The 7,357-nt window shown below is 38.5% G+C and overlaps 1 long non-coding RNA gene across 1 annotated transcript; it reads right to left on the bottom strand.

The window, feature by feature from the left end:
• Nucleotides 1-6,772: 6,772 nt before the first annotated feature.
• Nucleotides 6,773-7,260, bottom strand: LOC103632281 (uncharacterized). Its single transcript, XR_555797.2, has 2 exons — nt 7,174-7,260; nt 6,773-7,061 (listed from the first exon to the last, which is right to left on the bottom strand). It is a non-coding gene; the product is annotated as an uncharacterized lncRNA (long non-coding RNA).
• Nucleotides 7,261-7,357: the final 97 nt, after the last annotated feature.

Raw genomic sequence — 7,357 nt, 5'->3', positions numbered from 1 at the left:
GTACATTGGGGATGCACTATGATTATAATAAAATATGTTCACATTTGTTCTTAAGGCGAGCCACAAGATTCAGGAATATCATTGTAGATTGTTTTTTAATTAGGCCAGCTATCACAATTTTTCGAGTTTGCATGTGCCTGCAATGCATTACGGAGGCATTTGGAGGTAGCATTTATCTTTATACCAGGTCAGTAGTTTTTAATGGCCTCTGCTTTTGTTTCTCAATCATTTATGACATGAATATGCAGGAAAGGTTATTCGTGCACCTTCTGGAGTGACGCATGGGAAAATCTCTCCAGTTTATTACGATGAGGAATTAGGAAATTCCTTATTCAATGGCTTGCCAAAGTATGATTTTTTAAATGAGTTTTAGTATGTACTATGGTTTAATTTCTGAATCATTGAATCATTTGGGATGCATGCATGCAAAGATAGTTTCATGTCATCTGTTGGTTGTTGAAGTAGTGTGTTGGAAATTTTGCAGATGTTGTGCGGTACTACAAGCAGAACGCCGATAAAACATGGGTCGACGTCTCGCTGAACAACCTGCTTCCTGGCTCAGCCCTCAATTGCTAGTGCCAGCTGTCAGGATGTCTCATCCAGGAAAAGCCTAATGCTACTCAAAGGTCTATTGTCTGTCCATGGTTGAGATCTTCAGTTTTCACAAATTCTCAGTACAATACCTGATGGTTTAGATCATGAGATTTGTGTGACCTGGGTGGAACACGTTGAGGTAGACGATAGGTCAGTGCACAACATCTACAAGTTGTTTGGGGCAAGCAGCAGTTCTGGAGTTGTACAGAAGCATTGACCATAGAAAGTGAACTTGTTAACATTGAACCAGGTGAGATGCTTAGTTACTATCGATCAGATTGTTAATTGGTCTACAATTTGGCGTTTTTAGAAAAAACAAGTGTTTGTAAGTGGCTGCTCTAATTAGAGTTTATAGCATTTAGTTCAGAATTATTATGAGTGGTAGAATGGAATGAGCCTATAAATTTTGGTCACACACTATATAAAATATAAGTTTGTTCATGTTATTTTCGCAGCTGTAGATCTGATTTGATTCTTCCTTTCCTCCCGTGGCGGGATCAATCAGATACGAAATGGCCAAGGACTGCTGACGATGATGATGACATGGCCACCATCGTCGCCCTCATGTAGGCCATCCTCCAAGAGCTCAACCTCCACGCCTCTGTTCTAAAGCTCCTTTCCTCCCCACCTATATGTTTTCTATTGAATCCACAATGACTAGATTAGGCAAAGCTTCACCGATGAGCTTAGCATCCTACTATAACATGATGAATGTACACACGGATCAGTTTAGGAAACTACTGAAACTTATACGTTCTATTTTCAATAAAGATAAATCAACTTCCCCACATCACTCATGTTCTTCTTGCAGCTTTGCTGCTTGCTATTGTCTTAGATTAATTAAGCCATATTTGAGCAGTCCACTATGCCAAGTATTGCACTTTGAAATCCAGCAACTATACGACTATACCCAAAATGCTTAAAAGACTATATATATTGTTTATTTATTAAAAAAAAGTAATTTGGTTTAGTGTATATGTATAAGATAATCCTATCAGTTCGATATTGTTTGTCCGGTCTGGTGGTATGACTTATGATTAAATTAATTTCTTTCTTAGGATTTTATTTAATTTCCTTGACGATTGAATTGTTAGAGCGAGAATTTGATAGTCCATGCATTCCTCCCCAAATGATCAAAGCGGGGTTGTTTTCCTTTTTTAGTCTTCACTTCTTTCTGCTACCTTTGCCTTTCACCATTTGATTCCATGTAGGCCTAATATGTTTACCACCTAATCTCTACTTCTTTAAAGCACCAGTTTTCATTGTTGTGCATCACACACTTTCTATCGTCACGTGTAAAGCACATCTGTTTTCAGTCTATATCTATCCACTTCTATCTCTACCCACCTCCATTCACCCCTTAAAGTGGGGTTGTTTGTGCGTTCGCCTTCGTCCCGCTCACCCATTCCCTCCCCACATCTGTTTAACCGTCCACACGCACCTGTCGCCGCCCTTCGCAACACCAACACACGATATGGAGAGGTTTTTCTCTTGTCAGTCGCTCCCTGTTTATTTTGTTGACTCGATAGAGTCATTGGCTTATCAGTAAAAGTATCCATATTGTCCATTGCATTTTGAATTAGTTCTGAATGTGCTTCCTTCCTTTGTATTTTTAGAGCTGCTAGAATAAAAACTTAAATACTTAACATTTTACTTCACACTTTTGTTTATCTATTCTTATAGTTAGTGGACACTTTTACTGAACTCACATGCCACTCTTTCTTATTCTATTCTTACGTTGGTACCATTTTTTGAAAAAAAAATCTTCTATTCCTTCTTATGTCTCATGTGATGAAAGAAGTTATTTGCTTACAACCTGAAACAGACAAAGAAGCTAGAGATAATAAAGGGGTCTCTAAGAAAGAATTTCTACCTGAAAATCTTTTCACCAAATGTACTAGACATCACCTTGGTTGACCTCCCTAGAATAACACGTACTTGTGCCACTTGGAGACCAGCCCAGTGATATTGAGTCAAGAATAAGAGCAATGACCATACAATACATTAGGCATCCAAGTTGTATTATCTTATTACTAATCAGTACTAGTTCGATGTTGGTTTAGATTCCCTTTTTGCTTTAGTGCATTTAAACTGTAACCACTATACCTTCTTGACTTCTATGGATACTTTTTAAAAACTTTTTTACAGGTGATTTTTAAACTCTATTCTATTGTTTCTTTTAAACAGCTAATTGCACTTGATATGGGTGCATTAATTATTGGTGTCAAATATCGTGGAGAGGTTGAGGATAGACCCAAGGCTATTCTCAAAGAAGTTACAGATTCTAATGGGCAGACCATTCTTTTCATTGATGAGATTCACAAAGTTGTTGGAGCAGGTAACTATGAATGATGCTCTTTTGTTCCCCTGACTATTAGATGTTTTCAGTCTTGCCATTAATTTATTTTAGTTCGAATTGTGATGCTTTGGCTCTATTTCATTTCCCCCCTCAACAATAGTGATGCTTTGGCTCTCTTTTTACCATCTTATATGGTATGACTAAACTAATGTCTCCATATATCTCATACAAGTTGCAAATGCCATGGCTGCAAAAAGCAAAGTTGCTATTGCGGGAGCTGAAAACTGTGAAGGCAGATTTATCTTTTGCAAAGGAACGCTATGCTCAACAATCCTACTTTTTGTTACTACTTATACTTCATGTCCAGTTTACGTACTTGAACCTTAGTTTACAAAACATTTTGTTTTATCTAATCATCATGGACCCAATAAATGAAAATGACCACCATATTTGTGTTCTTTTCTGACCTGCCATTTTGTTTGTTATAATTTATGACTTCCATGCCCATTCCTTTTTACTGCAAGTATGGTTTACAAGATGGCGAAGCTCCTTAGTGATTAGGGGGTGCTGCACCCCCTCAAATAGTGAAAAACAGTGATTAGGACTAAAAATTCACCATATATGCATCCCTTCTAAACTATAATACAAGTCTATGCACTCATAAGACATCTGCACCCATATCCAATTCGCTCTAAGCTTAGCTACTAGCTTACAAGCCTCTTGGGCCTAATTTCCTGAATAAACCTGAAGTATCAACTACTTGGTTCTGCCATACCATTTTTTTTATATGTTCTGTTGGCTAAATGCAAGTATAACACTAACAGGTTGCTAAAATCAGCATGACTGTCTTCATTCTTGGTCCTGCTAGCATGTAATCGAAAAGCATCTACTTTTTTTCTTCAAATAGACCCCCCTCCCTCCCCCCAATTTTTTTTGTGATGTTTGGAACTTTGGATTGTATGATTATCACTGTGGTGACCATTTGTAGTAGAGTTTCACCCAATGAATAAGCAAAATCATTTCATTTGGATCTTTCAGGATGATCAAGTTGCTGATATCCAGGCTCAGGGATTATCTAAGGATTTTGTGCAGTGGGTTAATCAAGGAGAGGCATTTTGGTACTGATATTCCAAGATGGGACTACCATGTAAATTCAAGCCACATGATGGTTGCACTTGCAAAAGGGGGGAAAATAAGGGAGAAGTCTACATGATGGCAGTCCAGACCTCATTTCAAAGCATATTAACTCTTAAAGACCATTGCAAGGAGGGACCATCAATGTGCATGAGATTGTTTGTCAACCATCAGCAATTCAGCATTCTCTTTGCGGTACACGAATATGATGATGGGCTTAGAGTCACACGCACTATTAGAAGACTTGTGTAGGGAAGTGTACCATTTTGTTCATTTATTGAAGCTTGCTCACCAAGCTGGTAGATAGTGCATTGTTATTATTTTTTCTTAAAAGGAATGAAAGAATGTAGGTAGTTTATTATTTTTAAGATGTACCATTGTCTAGGCATCATCCCCATCTCTCCATCGTGTAAATATACTAGGTGAATGCCAGTGCGTTGCAACGGGAATATATAATACCACGATAACTTATGTACAAATATGTAATATATTGTTATGAGAAAAGGTCCTCAAGTACTTATTTGATCTGAGCGACGACGATGGAGACTTCACCGGTGTGGCAGCGCGTGAGGTCGTGCCACCAGAGCAAGTCGTCGCGTCCCTCAGAGTTATCCTCGATCGGAGGAGCCCACGATGTCGCGGCCCGCCGGCCCGGTGAGGTGGGCCAGACCCCATCGCACATCGAGAGGAGCGGACCTAGCATAAAAAATTATTATGAAGCATGCATCAGAGTAAAATATTGCTTTGTTGTTTTCATGTCACTTGAGAGCTAGAATGACGAAAGATGGGTAAAATATTGCTTTGTTGTTTTACTCGAGTGACATCCTCGAGAGAGCTAGAATTGTGAAATATGGGTAACGATCATTTGGATGTTCTTACTGCTAACATTGAACTTTAGAGCTAGGGAGATTTAGAAGTATCCCTCAATTTGCATGTGTCAGAACATTTGACGCCTAATTGACATCCCAGTTAGCCAGGAAGGTCACTGATTGCAGATTCTTTGATTTGTATAATATTACTGACGCTGTGAATATCCTTAGCTTGTTAGCAGTGGTAACATTTGGTGAAATATTGATGATCCGGTGAATTGAAATGAAGCTGATTTATCTGTGGTAACCATTATAATCCAGTGACATATGCATCTTCATGGTAATAGTTAAGTGTTCATGTGTTGCAACAGCACATAAATTATTCGATAAAATGGTAGTGTACAATGATTATATGAAAACAATCTTAATATCTTATAAATTCTTTGCCAAAAACCAATACACGAATATTAGAGGATGTCAAGTTAATATTAGAAGGCAATAAGAGTCATCGAGATTAGCGAGGAAAAGGGTCCTATCGTGCATGACGCCGACGAGGCAGCACGTCCTAGCCATTGTGAGGTCCGGTTGGGCCTCTCACAGGCTTGACACGAGCGCGAGGAAGCCTTCCTCCATGGCCAGGAACAATGTACTAAGACGACCAATCTTCCTCTCAAACATCTGTTGATATGCATCATTGACGAGAAAATTTGGTGAATCAACTATTTAAAAAGACAACTGGTGAGCTCCAGTACATTCCTGATGATTGACGAGCCACTTCTTTTCTGCTGAACAATTAATGAAGTAACACCTGCTAAAATGCAACTATGCTAACGTACTGTATAATTTGAAGGGAACAAACACTGTTCTCATAAAAGTGATAATGTAGTAGTCTTTATATCAAGATAATTATGTTTTAGCTAAACCACTATCTATTAGAATTTAGCAAAACAATTACACAAAATATTCTCTTTTTTATCTACTGCATAATACAATATAACTTGTTATAAAAAAATATTTGGCAGTTAACAACCATATTGTTTGAATAGGTACCCTATATATTTTTATCATAACTTCAGGAAATTAAAAAGATTGACAACACCCATAAGCTCATTTTATTCACCGAACTCATAGAAATCTGAAACCTAACTACTACCATAATTCCAGCAAAAAAAGTGCTTGTTGGCTCTTACCAATTCCCTCCAAAGCACCGATCTTAGACTTAATCTGAACTATAGTATTGGTGGACTTCACATCAAGTAGCACTGTTTTCATCATCCAAACATAGATCTGCAAAGAGGATAAAAGAAACAGAAAACAATACTAAGTAACCTTCGGTCTCTCGTATAAAAATATATTGTGTCAAACTTTGCATTAAAAGAACACCAGAGTAAGAATGACGGTACATGTATAAAGCACAATAAAATAATAAAAACAAATACAATAAGCACCACACATAAACCTTAATCCTTTTGATATTACCCACTTAGCTTCACAATGTACAACAACATTAGTACTTAGTACTCGAGCAACTCGTACCACAATCCCATTTGATACTATAGCAATTACTACTAAGAATGTTGATGAAATCTTAGGGCTACTAAATGACTTCCAAGAACCGGTAAAAGTTGAGCCCTTAAACTGAAGTATCACATAATCATCAACTACAAAAGTCGACACAACATCCTCCCTGTATTCTTTCAACTTAATCTCCTCTTCCCTGCTAGGCACCATCCCCAAGAGTTCGGTTCCAAGGCTCTCTGCCTGCCCTGCTTCCAATAATGGTGAACAGTCAGAGGAAACCTGAGCAGCTTTGTAGGGATTCATGGTGCTCCTCGCAGCATCCTTCCTCTATGCACCTGACTTGAACTCAGCAAGGTACATGCCAAATCATCGTGAGTAGAAATCAGATATCCAAGAGATACGTGTAGGGGGCGGGTAAAAAACATGGAACACAAATTTATATTTCAACCATGTACTACAGGAGACAGCACAGGATCATGCATCATACAGGCAAATTCATAGATAAGCAACCAACCTTACTAAAAACCAGCATCCTGTCGCTCCCATTGTCTAGACAAATATCTACACACAGATCTTAAGTTTTGATCTCTACAAACCACAACTTGCATGGTCTAGATCTGCTAGCGATAACAGTATACCTGTGGTAGTCGCCCTTCATCTTGAGGTAGAATACCTTGGACTCGGTGGCATTGGTTGAATGGAAGCTATGGAACAGCAAAATCACAATGGAACACGTGCGTACTGAGCCACATCCATTGAAAAATGAACGGGGGAGAAATGGCAAGAAGGATGATGACCTGAAAAATGAAGCATTACCTTTTGGTGATTTCTCTTGTGGGACTATCTCTGCAAGTTCAGACTTTGCAGGAGAGGCAGCTCCAAGGCTTTGCAAAGAGCACACCGTCGATGCTGAAAGTATATGGAACCGTTCAGTTGTGAGTGTCATAGGTTAAAGAGCACAATCTATCCAAAAAACACCGAAAAAGAATCTAAAAAGGAA

Source organism: Zea mays, chromosome 7 (assembly GCF_902167145.1).
Source record: "Zea mays cultivar B73 chromosome 7, Zm-B73-REFERENCE-NAM-5.0, whole genome shotgun sequence".
NCBI lineage: Eukaryota > Viridiplantae > Streptophyta > Magnoliopsida > Poales > Poaceae > Zea > Zea mays.
The sequence above is the reverse complement of the archived record's forward strand: the minus strand, read 5'-3'. Positions and strand labels throughout refer to the sequence as shown.